The sequence below is a fragment of the Watersipora subatra genome, chromosome 2, assembly GCF_963576615.1.
Source record: "Watersipora subatra chromosome 2, tzWatSuba1.1, whole genome shotgun sequence".
Taxonomy (NCBI): domain Eukaryota; kingdom Metazoa; phylum Bryozoa; class Gymnolaemata; order Cheilostomatida; family Watersiporidae; genus Watersipora; species Watersipora subatra.
This window is the reverse complement of record NC_088709.1, coordinates 21276034-21299892: the sequence shown is the minus strand read 5'-3', so window position 1 is coordinate 21299892 and position 23859 is coordinate 21276034. Positions and strand designations below refer to the sequence as shown.

Sequence of the window (23859 nt, the reverse complement as noted above, 5' to 3'; positions counted from 1 at the left end):
GCTGCAATCTTTTCCGACCTTATAACATTGCTTCTTTAATGCTATCAGTGCCTGGCACACATATTCGACGATGAACACCTAAAGGACAATACCGACATACGGTGATATAATGTGAACCAGATATTAGTCATTGAAAATAACTTACCTCAATAGTGTAAATAGTCCAGTTATTGTACTAGTTGAAACTTACCTTAATAGTGTAAATAGTCCAGTTATTGTATGAGTTGAAACTTAGGCAAATATTTCAAACACTCTTTATTAAAAGACTACAGAAAACAAGATCGAATGTCTACTAAGTAAGCAAAGGAATGTGTAGGAATTTAATGAATTTGTGAAGCCAGTGTTAGCAACCAACTTTACTGGCTCTACATATGGGATGCTTATTTTCAGCCTAGGGTACCACAACCAGTAGCTGCCTGTTACGATAGGTTGCATAGGGCACCCAAACCTTAATCATGAGCAATCATATTCTAGGTCTAAGATACACTATAATAGCTCCATCAAAGCCATCTACTTAATCAACTAATGCCAACAAATGGTTCTTTGTTCTCTCTTGGATGTTATGAATATTTTGTTCCATGATAACCATAATTTTAGATTTATCACTTCACTAATGCTGAGGTCAAGGTCAGTGTGGACCACTCGAGGCAACTGCAGGTTTTCGAAGAAACCATTTTGGCTTACAATGTTATCAAAACTGACTAATAATTAATCAATGGTGAACCTAAACTCAAAAGTTAGAATTTCCCTGTTAGCTCCGAGTGCTGCAAGCAAGGATCTTATGCACGAAAAATATTTCAAGATATGAAACAGATGATTTATAGCACACAATTTATAATGGCGTGTAGTGTATGCAGTGTGCTGTTTGTACACCTCCCCGTTAACTGGTAAATCTAACTTTTGTGTCTCATAACCTGCAGGTACATGTATTTGTATTATTGAGAGTTTTACACTCCACTGATTAATAAACATCATTATAAAAATATAAACACTGTAAATTTCAACTTTTCACTGTATGGGTTTAAATGGTTTTGTAATATGGTTCAGCAGAGTGAATGCAGCTGAAGTAAAGACCCTGCCGCTGCAGTGTCTTCTGTACTTGAAGCCCTTGACCATCCCTGATATCAACTTGACATTCCCAGGTATGAATCTCAGCAGTCAGCTTCTACAAATACAACAAATATTTTCAGAAGCTTGCTCAACACAAGACTTGCACACGAATTAGGCATACATTTACAAACCAGTGACCTCACAGCAACAGGTGTAAACAAAGATGCTTTAAATATCTTTGGATAATCAACAGGAATGTTTAACATCGAAAGGGGAATGAAATAGAAAGTATTGATTTTACTCAACAGACAGCATATCTCATGAAGTGACTCTAAGAACAGACATAATGAGCCAACCAGCGACAATAACTTACAGTTTTACCAGATGTACTCTCATCATCAAATGATCCATTCCCAAGAGAAATCCAGCAAATCTGTTTATATCTACAACAATAGCAAAATAGTATCATTTACAGAAGTGCCGACAGCAACGATTACAGAAGTGGCCATCGTGGCAAATAAAGACAGCAGCAATAAAGGAAAATAATGTTTATTCCTAGAAAACTGACTATTCGAAAAGGTTGATGATAGACCATTAATCATATAGCATGAGGATAGTCAGGAGTTTGGGAATAATCAATCATTAGTGATGTGACGGAGCAGGGTAAGGCAAATCCATACATAAGATATAGAACAGAAGACATAGAAACAGAACATAGATATAGAGATCATGACTGTACAGAACATGTTTATAGAGAACATGGTTATGGAAATCACCTTGCCAATTATAGTAAGTAATAAAAACTAAGAAGATGACAAAATTGAAATTAAGTTTAGTACAAGATTAAAACTTAGCTTCAAGCGTGTGTGTTAGTAAGCTAGAGTCAATTAAGTTTAATTCAAAGTTTAAATTATGTTACGTAACGTAACAAAAGTCTATTGTACTGAAAGTGTTTGCTGCCAAGTCTCTCTCCCACCGCCGCTAGCCACTACATCTGTCTTGAAAGTTAGAACTCCATACAGTATCGTACATAGTACTGCTACATTTTATTGCAGACCAAAACCCCTAAATAGGTAACTACAGTTACTTAGGGAACCAATACTAATTTTGCAATTCTAACAATACCAACTGTGTCTTGTTCTTGGACTGGGTAGAAAAAAGACAGAGATATGGAGGTCAAGCTTATAGAGGAGATGGTTATAGAGAAAATGGTTATAAAGAAATGGTAAAGATAACTTCATGGTGGAGAAAATGAAGGTAGAGAATGTGGTTAAGAAGAGCAAGGTTGTCGAGAACATGGTTATAGATGCAATGACTATAGAAACAACAACAAAGAACAAGATTGTAGAGAACATGAATATAGAAATCATTACTATACAGAACATGGTTACGGACACCCTGGCTTTGGGAACATGGCTTTAGAAAACATGGAAATGAAGATCATGATTATATAGAATATGGCCATAAAAACATGGCTACATAGAACATAGTTATAGACCAAATGGTTATAGAGAAAACGGCTACACAGAAAACAGCCGTGTAGCACTTGATTATGGCGAATATAGCTACAAGAAACATGGTCATAGATAAACTGGCTATGAAAAACTTGGCTATAGAGAACATGGTTGTAGATAACATGGTCAAAAAGACATTGGTATACAGAACATGGATATAGAGAACATTGTCATATAAAACATCAAGGCTATCAAGAGCATGGCTATAGGTAACCTGACTGTAAAGAACTGGCCGCAAGATAATTTTACATTATCGTTATTCATGGCTCATCAACATGAAGCAATACGAGGTTTGGGCTACAGATCCCATAATGCAACGCTTTAGCTGCCTCGCCATATACTTTTCTTGTTAATTAAGTCTAGCTATTAAATCATATCACAAAGTTCAAGTCTGAAAGCAGGGAAATTAACAACCAATAGGAGGCTAAGTATCTGTTTACTGACAATGCTATATATAATTTTGACTGGAGATATTTTTAAGGAAAGCAAAATATTAAATATAATTTATTTAAGGTTTACATTGTAAGTCTGTTTCAGAATGAAAGTCCTGCATGTTTTTATTCATGAGTATGTTCCAAAAACATTTAGTTTTAGTGTATTCTATTATTGTTTTTTCGTTCGGTCTATGGCCTTCTGTGTGTTTTGAATTTTGGCCCCTTGTACAATTGAGTTTGACGTTCCTGATTTAGAACCTCGCTATTGAGGACATGGTAAAAGAGAGCATGATTATAAGAACATGCTTAGAGAGTACGAAATTACGAATCATATGGCTATAGAGAACATGGCTAAGGAAAAACAAGGTTATGGAGAACATGGCTACGGATAACACAGCTATAGAGGGGAACGCAGTTGTAGAGAACTTGGTTACGAAAAAACAAGGTTATGGAGAACATGGTTACGGATAACACAGCTATAGAGAACACGTCTATAGAGATATGTATATAGGTATATAGAGATAGGTATACATGTAAATAGAGATGTAAATAGAGATATATATATATATATATATATATATATATATATATATATATATATATATATATATATATATATGTAAATAGAGATAGGTATATAGGTTGCAGAGGACATGGTTATGAGAAAACATGGCTGTGGATGGCTATACCATGGATATAAAGTAAAAGGCTACAGAGAACATGGATATAGAGAAAACAGCTATATATGTAGAACACATTTATAGAGCATGGTTATAGAGAACATGGTTATGGAAAAACAAGGTTATGGAGAACATGGTTACGGATAACACAGCTATAGAGGGGAACACAGTTGTAGAGAACATGGTTACAGAGAGTCAGGTTATAAAGAACTTGGTTACAGAGAACATGGTTACAGGAAACATGGTTAAAAAGAACAGGTTGCATCGTGAAATCTAACACATCATCAACAAGCTCATAGCTGTCATCCTCAACCACTTTTGATGCGACCTCCTGACAGCCCACATCATGGTAAGATCCTATGGCTGGCTGTCATTTACAGCTAGTCTCCCTGTCCCATATCTATTGCCTCGATCTCCTCAATCTTGCTCGAACCTCTGGCCCTTTGTGGAGCACCAATAACTAGGGGTACAACTAAAAAGACAGAGATGCATGGAAACATAAATTAATATGACTGGTTGACAATGAATTTGTTAATGAAGCAATTACAAGTAGGAAAAAGTCTGTTGGATATTTGGGAACATCAGCAAAGCATTTCTAGAGTGCAGCACATGACATTGCTAAATAAAATATTAGGGTTACTTACCAAGTGCTTCAATATCTGATGACTCACTCATACTGAATACTGCCATTATTCCTACTAGTGCTGACAATGACATGTATAAATTCTATTGTATGAAATTCTGGATCATTTGAGTCCGACTCAGAAGAGCTTTCTGAGTAATTATTTTCAGCCTGTTGAACTCAAAATCACTGCCACCAAAATCTGTGCCACCTAATCGCCAATAAAAAAGTCAATCAGGTTGACGATACCCTTGTCAGTACTAAGGCCAACCTTTAAAGCCAACAAGATAAACCATGTGGCTGGATTTAAACAACAGAATCAAGGAATAACTCAAATCAATGCAATAAGAAACCTTAGCTGATGTGTGAATTATCATGTTTTAGGTGTAAAGAAACCGTGTACCAGAGAAAAGCCTTGCTAAAATAATTACCATCAATAGCAACCAATCAGATGCTTCCGACGCCAGAAGAATAAGCTCAAGTATGTATGAGCAAAAGCCTATTGTCGGTCATGTTCAATTTGGTTCAACCAGACAGAACCAAAGCTTGTCATTTATTGGACATCTTATTTTTATCACGCATCAGTTGAGTGCCTGACAGTGCATGTGTCATAAGAAAGGTTTTGCAACAAAAAATTATTTTAATCCAGATATCCAACAGTTACCATTTAACTTTTAAATGAAGGCCTCTGTATATTTTTGTGAAGTGTGTTTATTTCTGTGTACGCTTTTATTTCTGTATAATTCATACTGTATTGCCCGCAGTGCCTATTAAAGATTTATGCTGACTGCAATAGTCTTGTTGGCCGTGTGAGTTCAAGCACTTCTGCTCATTTATGGGCACATATTTAGTCTCTGGTATGGCTTCACGCATAATGCTAGCTGAAGTGCCAAGCGTGAAGCCATTAAAGATTGGCAGGTGTAATGAGTGTGACCATAATTGTGCCATTGTATAGCAGCATAGCCGCTTGGCTTATCGCATAGCATGTCTGTCTGCAGAACTGAAGGTTTTAATATTTAATCGAGTGCGCAGCCAATCTTTCATTCTTCAAACTTTTTGCTGAAACTGAACACATGGACATACACACAAACACTGAGAGTTATTTATATATACGAACATTCAATATATTTTAAACATAATAAATTTGACCATCATTAAATGTGCAAAAGATGTGATCACACAACAAAAGAGCATTACATGTACAACAAAATGGCTTCTTTAAACTATGAGTCATAATCGTTTTGCTAAATGACAGCTTTGAGCAAAACTACTTCTGCAAATCTTGCATGGGAAGGCTTTTACTACAGTGTGTTTTACTCATATGTCTTTTTAGATTGCTATGTAAAGTAAAGCTACTATTGCACATATTACACTGAAACGGCTTCTCTCCAGTATGAGTCCTCATGTGTCTTGTTAGATGACCGCTCTGTGCAAACCTTCTACTGCAACATTTGCATTTAAATGGTTTTTCTCCAGTATGAATCCTCATGTGACTTGTTAGACGACAGGGTAGTGTAAAGCTAGTACTACATATCTTGCATTGGTACGATTTTTCTCCAGGATGAATCCTCATGTGACTTGTTAGATGACTGATTCGAGAAAAGCTAGTACTACATATTTTGCACTGGTACAATTTTTCTCCAGCATGGGTCACCATGTGGTCTAGAAGACTACTGTGATGAGCAAAAGTACTACTACACATCTTACACTGAAATAGCTTCTCTCCAATATGAGTCTTCATGTGTCCTGTTAGATGGCTGTTCTGTGCAAACCTTTTACTGCAAATCTCGCATTCAAATGGTTTTTCTCCAGTATGAACCCTCATATGTCTTGTTAGCTTACTACTCACAGTAAAGGTAAAAGTACATTTTTTACACTGAAATGGCTTCTCTCCAGTATGAATTTTCATGTGTGTTGTTAAATTACAGCGTCGAGAAAAGCTACTACTACACATCCTGCATTGAAACGGTTTTTCTCCAGTATGAGTCCGCATGTGTTCTGTTAGATGACCGCTCTGTGCAAACCTTTTACTGCAAATCTCGCATTCAAATGGTTTTTCTCCAGTATGAATCCTCATATGTCTTGTTAGCTTACTACGCACAGTAAAGGTAAAAGTACATTTTTCACACTGAAACAGCTTCTCTCTATTATGAGTCTTCATGTCTCTTTTTCGAGTACTGCGGTGAGTAAAGCTACTACAATGTTCACCTGTAATACAAGTTGGCAGGTTGTGAGATGAGTGGAACACAGGCTCAATTATAGTACCATACATACGCAAGTATTATTGTCACAAAAGTGTATATCAAACCCTGCAAGTAATATAGAATTTTCGGAGTCCCGACACAAACATGCTTAGCTTGCGTAACAATACAAACATGAAGTGTAAGTTAAGGTACAAATATCGAAATGTGCCAATATTGTCAGAAGTATCAGGTGTAAACCATTTACCAAAAAATGATTTTATGGTTGACTAAACTTAAAAGATGTTCATCTTTCTGTATGCATCTTATATCAGCCACAGCCTTGATATAGTCAAGTAGCAATAACAACCTTTACATGTATTTTGGTATAAATGTATCCTTATTTATTAAACTAATGCATTCTGCAGTTTCATCAGAGATGTACTTGCAATCGGATGGTGCATATAGTTAATAAAGAAAACATAGTTTTGTAAGCATGTACTTAGTAAATTCTAGCATGAAGAGTGGGGAGAAAGCTACTAAAACAATTTTTAAAAAGATGGAAAAATGAATTTCAAAGTGTTTCGCTAAAGTTTTGTTCAAATGCAGTTGAAGTTAACAAACTTGAACCAGAAGGCGCGAGTTCCATCATGTGACATACTGATAGAGATAAAATTTTATGTCTGAAGCCAAAAGTTAACTTTCAGCTTTAGCCATCAGGTGGTCTTTCATGCTTTGGTAACTTCTTCATAAAAATCATGAGCTTAACATGTCCAAAGCTCAATCAAACAGGAAACCTGTTGTCATCCTTATTATTTTCAAATGATTCCCCAGAATGCTACTCTCTTTCAAATAGATACGAATAACAAATATTACATTATTCATTAACAAGTTCATTTAGAAATAACTACAACCGTAGATGTTGCGTTGACAGAGAGTTAGAGCCTTGTAACAAAATACAAGCGTTAAAATCAGCGATAAACACATCGAGATGGCAGTTTAGCAAAACCAGACTAGCTGCAAAATCATAATAAAAAAGGAAATCTATGAGAAAGACATATTCATTATGTGCTAGAGAATGATATGTTAGAATGTAAAAAAGAAGCATTGAGCTTTTCAATAGGCTTCATGTACGAAATGATAAATTGGGAGGCAGCAAATTAATCGTAAACAACTAAAGCAATTACCAAAGTAAGATACCTATTCTCTGTTTGAACACTTCGAGATAAACATATGACTTAACCCTTTCCATACCAAAACCGACTGTATAGTGATAAGAGAATTGTTCCAGCGTATCAAACCTGTGTTGCTTCTCATTGCGATAGACCTTTTGAAAATCCTTTCATTTGTTTGTAAATTTGTATTATAAAAATTAATTTTTGGCTTGAATAATTACCATAAAATGTGTACTACTATTTTTATGCTACAATTTGTGCTGCGCATGTATGTGCAAGCTAGACATGTGGCTGTATGTTTTTTTTGTTTTTGCAAAGTTTGCAATTTACATGGTGACAAATTAAAGTTATGCTTATATAAAAATTATTAAAATATTAGAAAAAATATATAAAAAAATATTAGACGCTAATATAAACTAAATGAGCAGCGCAGTAAAAGAGTTGAGGTCTGAATACACTGTTAAATGTATTGAACAGCTAGAGAAAGATGAAATAAGTCCAAACAAAGGCAACAATCAGAAAGCAACAATGGTCTACACTCTATAACCATGTTCTATAATTATTAAAACAATGCTATCTAGGGCCATCTTTTGTATACCATAAAACCCATAATTGAACGGTATGGCGCTCTATTCTCCAACCCCTACTTTATAGTAGCGGTCAATTGGAGATGGTGTTCAAATAGAGGCTGGCGTTGTATTTTTCAAATGGCTTGTTAGAATTTTGGGAAGACAAATTTCGCACTTTTACGGGCGAAGTGAATGTCACCTATATTTTGCCCTCTCTTTTCGGTGGAGCGATATTAAACCTTTTGAATGTAACTGCAAACTAACCTCCAACATGTAGTTATCTTAATAAATATGCATCGAGAAATCAAGAAACATCTCTACCAGTTGATATCTATTGCTGGCAATTAACCTGCGATGATATTATAGCCTGTGTTTTGCCTTGCAATTTGTTGGATACTTCAGCTTACATTTCATTCTAAATTTGAAAACAAAATATTATTTTATATCTATATCTAACAATGTTGCATAAAAGCTCATGGCACTCATTGATATGTTTGCTGCAGTTTGCAGCCAAAACTAGCTTTTTATGTGCAATAGAAGAGGAGTTACGAGGGTCAATCCGTTGTAAGATCAGATTACCGCAATGATGCTATTGGAATACTATGCTAATAAACTGCAAATTTATAAGTTATATAATGATAATCTATCAAATGCTACAAATATTCATGAACAATGAATGGCTAATAGGATGCTCTTACTGCATCCAACAATGCAAACTGTTCAGTAGGTAATGCCTTCTACACTAATACTGCTTACCACACACTAAAAATAGTTGTACCACATGTATTACTGCGCAGTAGTAATGACACATGCAAGTTATGCATACTGCGTGAATGCAACTACAGTGGAACCTCGGCTTAACGTATAGTGGAACCTCAGCTCTCTAACATAATCCATTCCAGAAGGTTGTTCGAAAACCGAGTTGTTCGAGATCCGAAACAACTTTTCCTATTAGAATTAATGTATGTAAATTTTAATTCGTGTTAAGTCGAAATAACAAATTTGGTAAAGTATTTTTTAACATTTTACACCATAAACTGTATTGTACACTGCATACTATAAGTAAAAACGGATAGATATGGATTGTGTTTAACTTTAATAAAATATTTTCTATATATAAAGATGAAAAAAGAAAGCAAAAGGTAAACATTTCCTGTTTTGCTCCTAAAACATCAAAATCACTAAAGGTTATAATACAATACCAAAAATCGCAGAAATTGATAATGAAACAGAAAAAAATGTGACAGATTGGTTGAAACAAAAATCGTGTAAGGAAGAAAATGTTAAACAACAATGACACGTTTACTTCACACCTTTGAAGAAGAAGCCTCCTCGAAAACAATTTAGGGTCTCCCTATGAAATCTCTTCGGTAGAGGCGACGTCCTCCCAGATGGTTTTTTTGTAAAGACTTTATGAAGCGAAACTTCTCCCTTTGTTTGAGAACCTTCTGAAAGTGGCTCACAACACCGTTGTTAAACGTATAAACATGCTGTTTCCGGAGCTGTTCCAAACATTTAATTCCGATGCGCATGCTCCGGTTTGGTCGGGAACCGAATTTATGTTCGAGATACGAGACGAACAAATCTCGAATCTTTTGATCAAAAACCGAGTTAGTGGAGAACCGAAGCGTTCGAGAACCGGGGTTCACTGTACATAGGTATCCATGCCAGGGTAGCTCTCTCCCTGGCATGAAAACATTACAATGTGATATAATGTTATTAAATCCATTAAACTAATAGCATATTTACCTTCATCCCTGTGTGTGTTGACTGATGGAATCTCTGATTCTAGATTAAGTTCAGTGTCTACAATATAAACAATGTAAATTAGTAGATACACTGAATGATCTGCAACTCACCAAGTTTCGGACTTCTAGATACATTGAATGATTTCATTTACACAAATGTTATAACATACGTGCAATAGACAATATATATGACTAGAAACTCAGTGTACCTCCTGCGATCACAAGTCACAACTTTCATATAATGACTCACGCATAACATATTGCGGAGGACTGGACAAATATACTATTTATGCCATCTTTAGATATCTGTGTTCAACTATTATAACCTTACATGCGCATTCCTCATATATCTTTGTTATGTAACACTTTATATTTAAGTCTGTCACACAGGCCTGCCATAACTAAACTGTATATTGTTATGTAAGAGCCATTACACTCCTTTTATGGGCAAGACTAGAAGTGGGCGGAGAAAGGCCAGTATATAAGGAGGAGGCGCAAGCCACCTCGTTGGGATAGTTGAGAACTTGATGCTGCTGTACATGTGTTTATGCTTATACGAGGGGTGATCATAAAGTTCCCGGAATCGTTTTCCTAGTCAAATATAAGACCATGTGCAGTCGTTTTGATTGTTCCATGTTGCTAAGCAGCACGGGATTTCCCCATAGCCAAAGTTTTACGCTTGTCAGAGCACCCGCAATGAAGTTATAGTAGGTAATGTCAAAGCCATTTTTTATCGTTCGTCGGATTTTTCGAAAATGAATGAAGTAGAAGAGCAACGCGTTTGTGTAAAATTTTGTGTAAAACTTGGAAAGTCTGGTGCTGAAACGCTCCAAATGTTACGGACAGCTTATGGAGACTCTACCCTTAAGAAAACAGCCTGTTATGAATGGCACAAAAGATTTAGAGAGGGAAGAACAAGTACTAAAGATGATGACCGCATGGGCAGACCGGCAACTTCAAGGACCACAACTACCACAGACCTTGTGAGACAGCAGGTGATGGGAGATAGGCGATTGACTATACGGGAAATATCAGCAGAAAGTGGGCTTTCTTATAGTACATGTCATCTTATTCTTACTGAAGATTTAGGCATGAGAAGGATCTCTGCAAAGATCCCAAACTGCTCACTGACGACCAAAAAGAAAAAAGAGTTAGCTGTTGTAGCGAACTGAAAGATGCTTTAACACAAGATCCTGACTTTATTTCAAAAGTTGTGACTGGGGATGAAAGTTGGGTCTATGGATATGACCCAGAGACCAAATCACAAAGTTCTCAATGGAAATCCCCTGGCTCTCTTAGGCCTAAAAAAGCTAGAATGTCTCACTCCAATGTAAAAACGCTGCTGATAACATTTTTCGACATTAGAGGTGTGGTGCACTCTGAATTTCTGCCACATGGTCAAACTGTGAATCAGCATGTGTACAAAGACATTCTGATAAGACTTAGAGACAGTATCAGAAGGAAACGTCGAGATTTGTGGCTCTCAGGTGACTGGTACCTACACCATGACAATGCTCCGGCTCACACCTCATTGATGGTACATGAGCATTTGGCAAAAAATAAAGTGACTGTGCTTAACCATCCCCCTTATTCACCTGATTTAGCACCATGTGACTTCTACCTATTCCCCAAAATCAAATTGACAATGAAAGGTGAAAGATTTGACGACATACCAACTATTCAAGAAAATGTGATGAGACAACTCCGAAGCCTTACAGAAAGTGATTTCCAGCATTTCATGGATCAGTGGAAACACAGATGGGACAAGTGCATAGCAAGCTCAGGCGATTACTTTGAAGGGGACAGTTTAAATTAAGTAATTACGATTGTGTACTGAGACAATTCCTGGAACTTTACGATCGCCCCTCGTATATAATAAATAGACTAAACTTCACTCACATGAACTGATTACATTTATGCCTGCCAGGGTGGCTTAGACAGGACCATTCAACCAGAAATGGTCAGACTCTGGATAAGAACTGCCTGAGAGATACCTAAGGAAGGCTAGGGGTTGGGCTACGCTACGACTGGACCTGATCGGAGATGCAATAGCATAAGAGATCAGGCCCTATAGTGAGCTAGCCCGGGACCTAGACTAGCCAACGATAGGGACTCAAAGAGCAGGCTGTAATAGGGTTCCGAGTGAGCCTGAGGTTGAGCAACAGCCACGGCCTGATCTGACCACCAAGTGTGTCAGGCAGGCCCGACAAGGGGGAGGCCCAGAGTTCAGGCTGCACCTGCCTGTTAGTACAGTAAAGCTGGCTCAGCTACCGGGCCAGGCCTTTACAATATGTAGATTAGTAGATACAGCGAATGCTCTGCAACTCATTAAGTTTAGGATTTCTAGATACATTGAAAGATTTGATTTACACAAATTTCATAAACATATTTGCTACAGACAAAATATATGACTAAAAACTAAGTATACCTCCTGATAGCAAAGGTGACAACTTTCATAACTTTCATTTTATGAAAGTTATGTAAATATGTAGATACATTGAATAATGTTAAACTCATTAGGTTCCAAACTTTTAGATCCACTGAATGATTTCATTTATATAAAATGTCATGAACATATCTGCTATAGAAATTATTATGACTAGAAACTCAGCGTACCTCCTGCGATCAAATGTCAAAACTTTCAAAAAATGACTCACACATTATTAGCTCTCACGGATCTGTAGTAGTTAATCAAATCCTACAACTAGTACAGAACTCCTTCCCAGTACTTACACTTAAACTGCAACTTTGGTAAGATTTAGTATTTTAGCTTTACTAACAAACCAGTTGGTAAGACAATAGAGGAAGGTAATTATCATATTCATTCAACTCAGACATCAAAGCTTATCAGCAGCAGTTATTACTATTATTTAATAAATCTTAAACTTACCAGTTGGGTAGAGATTATCAGCATCATCATCAGATCCTGGTTCTGTTTTCACTTCTGTAACTACTGCAATAATTATGAAAGCAATTCAATTGTGTACTCACTCGTGTATTCTGTATTTGCATAATGTAGGCATATTGTGCCCTAGTGGTATGTATGAGACAATCATGTCTGTTTAATTTACATTACTCAATATTCAATATACGGGCATGACTAGTCTGTGTTAGTCTCGACCAACAAAGGTCAAAGGTTGACTGTATATGACCTTTACTAAATCAAATCAGTTTCACTGTTCAATTCAAAAGCACCTGATATTCTATTCTATTTCTATAACTATTCAACTCACAAGTACCTGATATCAAACCTTATCAGCAGCAGTTATCACTATTATTTAATTAATCTTTAACTTACCAGTTGGGTAGAGGTTATCAGGACAAGCATCGGATCCTGGTTCTGTTTTCACTTCTGCAACTACTGCAATAATTATGAAAGTTCATCATGAAAGAAGGAGAATGAGCAGTTTTTTGTTTATACAATAATATGTCATGAATTTTGGGTATAATCATTTTGTACTCTCTCATGTATACTGTATATGCATACTGTACACATATTGTGCCCTAATAGCATGTATGAGACAAGCATGTCTGTTTAATATAAATTACTCAATTATCAATGTACGGGCATGACTAGTCTGTGTTAGTCCGAACAAACAAAGGTCAAAGGTTGACTGTATATCACCCTTACTAAAATTAAATCAATTAAACTATTCAACTCACAAGTACCTGACATGAGAGCTTATCAATAGCAGTTATCACTATTATTTAATCAATCTTTAACTAACCAGTTGGGTAGCGATTGTCATCATCAGATTCTGGTTCTATTTTCACTTCTGCAACTACAATAAAAATGAGAGTTAATCTAGAGAGAATTATACAAAAAGCTTATTCTATATCAAATACTGCTTAATATATATATTAATACATATATCAGTGTATATATGTCAATACACATACCATTAAATCTATCTATCTACAGTATATATACATGTATATATACATATATTTCTCAAAGTATGTCGTATGTGTATTCTATGTTTGATTGTCTGAATATAGCAATTATTTTACATGTATTCTCAGAGATTACACATTGTCTAATACCTCCAAAGAAAATAACGTGTTCTGCACAAAATCATTTCCTCATGATATTTCCTCAGTTCACTGATGTGAACTGGTACATAAAAACAATACTGTACAATGTATATCATTATTTATCTTCTTTGTGTGGCATGTTTTTCGTGCTTTATTAAATACATCTTATGTTCTATTTTGTTTTATTTATTTCATTTTGATTTTATGTTTTATTTTCTTGTTTAACCATGTCTTTGCAGATGGGCCTGTTCTTTACTACGTAAATACAAAGCATCGTATGTATGTAACTCATATATAACTAGCTACTCAAGATAGTTGACGCATTCCTATTACTTTCTAGAACTTGCTAAAACCATGCCCTTTAGGGTATAAATACGTACAAACTTTTGTCTGTATGGCCACACTAATTTTTGTGCACATTTCATTCAAGACAAACTACTGTACAACCTTCTCTGAATCCTTTTACAAATGTTAGCTAGCTAGCAATTTTATGCACTGCATAAGCATTTACAGTGCACGAGCAAGCGTCGTCCTTAATAAGTGATAATCTATACTAAGTTAGCTTATTTTCTTCGAGAACTCTCTGTACCAGCAGTAAAGCTGTGTCTTCCTGGCAATTTCTTGCCAGGAAGACACAGAATCGTGCTTTGGATCGTGAAATTGCTTTTCACGATCCAAAAAATAATAAACTAGATCAACAGCTCAAGTCATGTTACTCCAAAGGTATGTGCGTACACTACTGTATAGTAAATAAAATTTCATTTTGTGATGGCCATTATATGGTCAAGTGTATGAGAGGCCGCTTTTGAAAAGTGCAATGCACGGCTTTTCTGATCAAGTTAGGTTTAAAAAGGTTTTAACCAGACTCGCTAAAGGCGATAGTAAAAGCTGGGAAGCGAAAAGATGTTAGTGATGAAGTTAAAATTTAGTGAAATAGTTAAAATTACATACTAAAACTCAGTTTTAATTAGCTTTGAATGTGTGTTTAATAAGCTAAACATATTTGAAGTGAATTGAAAGCTTATGTTGTACGTACGTCTTGATAGTAAGAACTCCTTACTGTGCGTACTGCATTTCGTACACACATGTTGCATTTTACAGTTTTGCAGATCATAATCACTAGGTGCATACAATGCAGCTACTGTAGGTAACTAAAGTCAACATACAATTTTGTTACTAATTTTCAATATGTACAGCATGTTTTATACAATTTTGGACGATTTTTACCTTTTTTAGCATTGTATAATTACATGGTTTCTATACCCCTACATACAATTTTTTCATTATACGATGCCAACCTTGGAACAGATCAACATCGTATCTCGAGGGTACACTGTATATATATTTCTCAAAGTATGTCCGTATGTATGCATTCCGGCTATAGCTATTAAAATCTTTGAATAGAAAATTTGTACCAAAGAAGATTTGATCTCCGACCATCCGTTCACCAGTCCGACACCCTACCCAATAGGTCAAAGAGAATGAGTTGAGAGCTTGCCAAAATAAGTCGGTATATGGGAGCCCATACCCATGGCTTTGCATACCAAGCAGGGTGATTGCATAAGTAAGTGATTGTCATTAATTAGCTTACTAAAATTATCCATTGACAATCTACCAGGCTAATAGCAAGTGGAATGCAACTCTCATTAATTATCATTGTTTATAAGCTGATTTTTAATACTTGGGCAACGCCGGTAGCACAGCTAGTGTATATATATGTATATATATATATACAGTCAAACATGGATAACTCGCCCTCGGACAGCTCGAACACATGATTAACTCGAAGGGTTTTGTTCGGTCCGTTCCCACGCAATGATAAATTGCTTCAGATAACTCGACTCCAACTTTGTTAACTCGAACAGTTTTTTTCCCAAGGGCTACCGAAATGGTTGTTATCGCTTGAAAATATCATTTTATTCAGGGCCATAGAGATAAACATCAACTTTTAGTAGTTCTTAGGCGTCGTTATTACCATCATCGGCAAAATATTTTTGTCAACGGCTTTTCTAAAGGTTTTGTAAAATTTGCTTTTTACCAAATATCCGCTTAGCGATGGCCCTTCGAAAGCAAGGAAAAGCGAGGTAACCTTCGGATAAACTTCAAGAAAAATCGGCAAAATTGAACTTGGTTAAAACGCTCCAAAGAAAAAGATGTCTTTTCTTTTGAGCATTTTAACAGCAATCAAGTTTTGCCAATTTTAATCTGAAAAACAACCTGGCAATTACATCACCTAAAACAACAAACAAATCTCAAGTGATAGAAAAATCTCTATACTTTCTGATAAAAAATTTTTAAACTTTACATTAGAAGCATTTAATTTGAAACAAGCCATTTATGCTTTTATTTATATTATAGTTTGTATAAGTACATGTATCTACTAATAAATACATGGACTTGTGACAGTGCTCTGATAACTTGAACTAGAGCTGCACAATGATCGGATTAATTAAACGATTAACGCGATCAATAAAAATACACAATTAACTGAGTTGGGCCAATTAATCTTCAAATAAAATGCAACCGAAGTGATGATCCTCATGTGATTCCTTTGTATTGTTTAACATATTGTAAAGGAATTTGCCGGCCTCTACTCAGGCACGATAAATGATTAATAGACTCGCTAACACGTTGGCTTAATTATGGCCAAACTAACAAAGTATTAGCGATAAGACACATAATAAAGACAACCACAATATGCAAAATATATATAAGAGTAATTATATGCGAGTAAAACACATAATAAATACAGACACAACATGCAATATATAAAAGTAATTATATGCGAGTATATAGAAGATAAAAAATAAATTCGTGGCCCCGGCGTCTGCCACAATATAACATTAACATAGCAGGTTATAATTAAATGAGGCATCTATCAAGGTGACTCCTTATCACCACTGCTCTTCTGCATATGCCTAAACCCTCTAAGAGATATGTTGGAGAAGAGTCAATATGGGTACCAGTTTAAACCATAACTGTCACATACAACTTTCATCGTAATCTTTAGGTAAATCAGGCACGCTGATTCCGATTTTGTACTCAAAATAAAGATTGGTCCACTAACCTTCAAAGTCATTAAGGCTTTTTTAAAGCATTTCAATATCCTACTGGTCCTAAACTTGCAAACCGTTTTTATATGCATGCTCTTTGAAGTATTAAGTCCTTGTTTAACAAGGAACTATTATTAGCCTGAAACAGTTAGTACTTTTTTCTAAGGCATTGATTTCAAAGTTCATCTACTATCGTAAATTTAAATAATTTTTTTCATATATGTCGGCTATTTCGAAGTAGAAAGACCACATTGAACAAGAAACTACAATTAGCCTGAGACAGATATTAATTATTTCTATAGTGTTGCTTTCAAAGTTCATTTACCAACGTAAATTTAAACCGTTTTTTATATAGGTACATGTACTTCGAGGTACCAAGACCGCATTTAACAAGGAACTACTAATAGCCTGAGACCGTTATTGATTATTTCTATGGTGTTGCTTTCAAAGTTTTAACGGAAAAAGCGAAAAGCTTTTGATGTTGGACAACAAGAGAATCTATTGTTATCAATGTAAACAGTTCATTATTAATACCATTTTGTAAACACTTTTCTACTGATCAGTTGATATTATGGGTTCATAACGATCAAAGATAGTGGCGGTTAAATAGAGGTGGCATTCAAATAGAGGTGGCATTCAAATACATGTACTGTACATGTATTTAATGATAAATGCATGCACTTGTGACAGTGCATGTACATATACAAACTATATATAAATCAAAAGCATAGATTGCTTGTTTCAAGCTAAAGGGCCTCTCATGTGAAGTTTTAAAAAATTTCATCAGAAAGTATAGACATTTTTCCATCGCTTGAGATTTGTTTGTTGTTGTAGGTGATGTGACTGCCAGGACTTCTTTAGATTGAAATTGGCAAAACATGATCCCGGTTAAAACGCTCAGAAAAAAGACAACTTTTTCTTATAAGCGTCTGAGCCAAGATCAATTTTGCCGATTTTACCATAAGTTTATCCGAAAGTTTCCGCGCTTTCCCTTGTTTTCGAGAGGTCATCGCAAAGCAGACGTCTCGTAACATTAGACCTTTCGCAAACCTTTAGAAAAGTCGTTAATGAAAATATTTTGCCGGTGGTAGTAATAATGATGCCTAAGAACTACTAAGAGTTGGTGTTTATCTCTACGGCTTCGAATAAAGTGATACTCTAAAGTGATAACAACATTCGCGGTAGCTGTTGGGCAAAAAACAGCTCAAGTTAATGATGCTAAGTTCGAGTTATCTAAAGCAATTTATTATTACGTGGGAACGGACCGAACAAATCCGTTTGAGTTAACAATGTGTTTGAGCTATCTGTGGGTGAGTTATCTGTGTTTGACTGAACATGTATATAAATTTCAAAGTTTGCATGTGTGTACGTCAGTTTGTCCAACTATAGCTATCAAAATTAAGCATCCATGTCGCAAAAGATTTGATCTCAGAACTTCCTATTCGTCAGGAAAATACCTCCCTATTTAAAGGTTGACTTGCAACAAAATTCACATTACCATTATTTGATATGAAAAGATACACCAGGTCTTACTCTGTTGTGTTGTAGGTGCAAAATATGTGGAAAGGTGATTACAATGTCTTAAAACCTCAAACACGAACAGAAAATCGCAGCCACACGAGACCGCCGTAGTTTGGATTTCCTTTCCAAAACGGCTCAAATGTGATGTAGTTGTGAGAGATGGTTTCTGTTTACACTTTCTTGCAACCTTATTCGACCCAATACTTCGCAAAAATTATTTGCGAAGTATTGGGTCACATGATCAGTTTACGACTCGACGATTGAATAATGCCGAAACAAAACTGTAAAGTAGCGAGCATCTATATTTGATACGGGGTCTTCGGTAAAACCTGAATTGTTTGTCATAAACTAATACTACGATAAGTTTTATATTGAGCTTTTTATTGGCCTTTCAATTTACGTGAGAACATACGTGACAAGACGATAACCAAATTTCGTGGTTACGTCTTCGAAATAAAGAGATTCCAAGCTACGGCGGCTTTTGGTTTTTGAGCTTTTAAGAGCTTATAACCACATTTCCCCATATTTGGCACTTACAACACGACAGAGTAAGACATGGTGAATCTTTTGATACCAAATAACTGTAATATGAATTTTGTTGCAAGTCAACCTTTAAGCGACGCGAGATTGATGGATTCAACAGGTTATATATATAATTATGTGGGTGAAAATACACAACCACTCTCTGTAACGACGCAACGTAACTTTATGCTTGCTTTCACGGCTCTTAGTAGTAAAAGCCATAGATAACTAGCTTACTCAAATTTACAAAATAAAAACTTGAAAGCTCCAACAAAATGCAACACAGACTGTAAGATCAACATAGGTTAACTGCAAGCAATAGATATCACTTTGTAGAGACATGTATCAGCTTATTCATGCATATTTATTTAAAGATCCACAGCAAGGTGGAGGTATGTTAGCAAATTCCTTCCATATAAATGGGTTAATGTTGTACAGCCTGAAGAAGAGCGCAAATATAGCAACATTCATTTTACCCGTGAAACGGTTAAATTTATCTTCTCAACACTCTGACGAGATGTTTGAAAAATACAATGCCACCATTTATTTGACCGTCACCTCTAATTAAGCGCGACTCCAAGAAAAATGCTAAAAAATACAGGCTGACGTTGTATTTTAAAAACGGCTCATCAGAATTTTGAGAAGATAAATTTTGCCCTTTCACAGGAGAAGCGAACATCCCCTATATTTTACCCTCTCTTTCCTGTGGAGCGCTATTAAACCGTCTGGATGCAATAAATCTGCTAACCCGGTTCCAACTTGTCAAAGATCTATTATTAAAAATGCATTGGAAACCGAGAAATATATCTATCAGTTGGTATCTATTGCTTGCAATTAATCTGCAATGATATTATAGCCTGTCTCCTACTTTGCAATTTGTTTGAGCTTTCAATTTTCTTTCGCTTTAAATCTCAAAAACAAATTTTTTATTTTATATCTATTTTTAACAATGTTGCATAAAAGCTCATTGCACTCATTGATATGTTTGCTACAGTTTGCAGTCAAACTATCAATCCATCGTAAGATCAGATTACTGTAATGATGCTATCAAAAAATATGCTATAAATCTGCAAATTTGTACGTTTATATAATGATAATCCATTAGATGCTACAAATATATATTTATGATACCTATAATACATAGAGGTGGGACGAGACAGATTTTTTAAGTTCGAGATGAGACTCGAGACACTGTCTTGTAAAAATTCGAGACACGAGACAGTAAAATAATGAGCATTTGGTGGTGATTTCACTACACAAGTACTAGCGTACTTGGAATATATAAAATTGATACACCTCTTTTTAAATTGAATTTTCAGCTGGTGCAAACGATTTAAATACATCATTTTAATAGTGATATGCATGTAGTTTTTGTAAACAAAAGTGACACAAACAGCTCTAAAATACCGAAGTTATATATTTCTAAGAATTTTAAGCTTGATTGATAACAATTATTATAAACATATTGCTTTGTACATGTTCATTTTTACCATCTATTGAATAGGTCTTACTTTTTAATGTAATGTGTAATGAAACCGATAGCCGTCGCTCTACAAAGAAATACCGCAACTAAAAGAACACAAGATAACACTTTCATTCTTATCGTTTTATTAATGTTAAGCTTTGTTTGTGTATTAACTGTAGTGTGTGAATTATATTTAAATTGTACTCATGAAATTATATGAATTACTGTATACATGTACATGTGTATTCTTATATTGAACTAACAATAACGTCATTGTTAACCGAACACGGACTATGGTCGACACGGCCTTTCGTTCGTTTCTTTGTGTCCGGGCAAGTTTTACTCGCAATTGGTAGTATATAAAAAAGGCCCGAATTTTATGAAGGGCAGTTGGTATTTAGACGCGATACGATAAAACACAGACATGTTACCCGCAATAAACTTATTTATTAAATTGGATTATCCGGAGGGTAATTGGATACGACCCAGTATCTGTTATAAGGACACAGAACCAAACTACAATATATTAACAGGGCCGTTGTCCGGACTACATGATTAGACTCGGTGGCCGACATAATCAATAGCAACAGGTAGCAACGGACCGGGTTTAACTTTAAAGGCAGTTGCCCGCAATCCATTACAATATATGGAGTTGTTGCTACCGCAAGAAGCCATGTTTTAACAACAGTGCGCAGGCGCTCTAGTTCTATTTCCTGTCTCGAGTTTGGCAATAGTGAAGTCGAGACGAGACCGATACGAGACAGGTCGATACTCGAGACATCTCGTGTCTCGTTCCACCTCTAATAATACATACCAAAAACAAGAATTAACCTTTTCAAAACAAAAATATTTGCATTATTTGCTCGGCCGGCTGCATTATAATTGTAGTTTTCAATGGAACAAACATCTTCTGGTTGTCCAATACCTTCCAGTGTTTTCTGACCTCATCTCTTCTTCCGCAAGGCCAATTAATCGATATTAGCGCTCAAACAATCATTTGCATAGCAAAACTTTTATGCGTTACATTTCGCACAAACAATGATAAGATTTTAGCCACATGTCTGTTAGGCACATCTTTTAGCCTAAAACTAGTCATTTATATACAATCGTAAACCGTTTTTTTACATAGATCATAGTAGAAACAAGGAACTACTATTATCCTGATACAATTATTAATTATTTCTATGGTGTTGCTTTCAAAGTTTTAACGGATAAAATGAAAAGCTTTGGAGCGGGACAACGAAAGAATTAATTGTTATTGGATGTAACCGAGTCATTATCAGTACAATTTTGTGGACACCATTCTACAGATCACTTGCTATTATGGGTTCATGAATATCAAAGAGCGTCCAAGTGGCGGTCAAATGAAGGTGGCGTTCAATTAAAGAGTAGCACATAACATTTCAACCCTTTTCCCATAGTGGCAGTCAGAGGCATTCAAATAGAGGCTGCGTTTAATTAGAGGTTTTACGGTAGGCCTATATTGATATACACAAGTTGACATGGTTATAATGGGAAAATTCTTCCACCATAATTACCTTCAAAACTATTTGTGTTGACTGATGAATCATCAGGTTCCATTTTAATCTCGATATCTACAATAAAATGTATTTATAATTTACTACTTACAAACATTGACTTAGCGGAGCTACACAAAAAGACGAACCTGACTAGTACTTTAAGCTGGCTGGTTAAAGCATCACAATAGAATAGTATGTAGCTACAATAAACTATGGCTTGAGGAGGCAAGGTTATAGCAGACATGGGAATATGAGATATCGTAAAACCTCTATTTTAACAATAGAATAGTAGGTAGTTACAATACACACGTGTATCAAACTGCACCTATTCTCACTGATATGCTTAAAGGTTGACTCGCAACAAAATTCACATTACAATTATTTGGTATCAAAAGGTTCACCATGTCTTACTCTGCTATGTTGTAGGTGCAAAATATGTGGGAATGTGATTACAAGCTCTTAAAAGCTCAAAAACAAACAGTTAATCGTGGCCATCACGAAAACGCCGTAGGTTGGAATCCCTCTCCAAAATGGCTCAAATGTGATGTAGTTGTGAGAGATGGTTTCTGTTTACACTTTCATGCAACCTTATTCGTCGAAATATTTTCACAAATATACTTAACGCACTCAAGAAAACTATGTCTATTGTTCTTACACGTCTATTTTATCGTCATTGTAATGCTGTCACTTTTAGCACTGATACCTTATAACTTACCGTAAAAATTCGTTTAATTTTTTAGCCTTAGCTTGAAGAAGTATATATCATTGTCTGATAATCATGACGAGTCTGTTGGTCACTTGTGGTAATCGAAAAGTGCTGCAGAAATTATTTGCGAAGTATTGGGTCACATGATTAGATTACGACTCGCCAATTAGACCAAACCGAAACAAAACTGTAAAGTAGCGAGCATCTATATTTGATACGGGGTCTTCGGTAAAACCCGAAATGTTTGTCATAAACTAGTGCTAGATAAGTTTTTTATTGAGCTTTTTATTGGCTTTTTAATTCACATGAGAACATCACGTGACAAGACAATAACCAAATTTCGAGGTTACGTCAGAGAAATAAAAAGATTCCAATCTACGGCGGCTTTTCGTTTTTGAGCTTTTAAGAGCTTGTAATCACCTTTCCACATATTTGGTATTTACAACACAACAGAGTAAGACATGGTGAATCTTTTGATACCAAATAACTGTTATGAGAAATTTGTTGCAAGTCAACCTTTAAAGGTTGACTTGCAACAAAATTCATTTGGCAGGAAGTATGGGTCACGTGATAGCATGATAAAAATTTGTTTAATTTTTTAACCTTAGCTCGAAGGAGTGCATAGCAACCTCTGATAAATATGACAAGCCTGTTGGTCACCTGTGATAGTTGAAAAATGCTGCAAAAATTGTTCACACAATTTGGCAGGAAGTATGGGTCACATGATCCGATTACGACTAGATAATTAAACCAAGCCGTTAAGAAGGCAAGGTTATAGCAGACATGTGATGTATGACATGTCTACGGGAGACATAACTACAGTAGAAATGACTAAAGGAAATAATATTAGCACGCAGGCTTATAGAGGATATGGCTAAAGAGGAAATACAAATAAAGAAAATGACGAAAGTAAGCATGGCCACAGAGAACAATGATAAATGTGCAATGGATACAGACAACACGGCTATAGATGGCATGCCTGAGAAATAAGTGGGTATGGAAGACATGAATACATAATGCTAAAATCTTTGAAGACGAGAATCTTTATCATGAACGTAGTTTGAT

The 23859-nt window shown here is 35.6% G+C and overlaps 1 pseudogene; it reads right to left on the bottom strand.

The window, feature by feature from the left end:
* Positions 1–5412: 5412 nt before the first annotated feature.
* The window catches only part of LOC137387290 (zinc finger protein 420-like), a 76084-nt pseudogene continuing 57637 nt past the window's right edge, over positions 5413–23859 (bottom strand).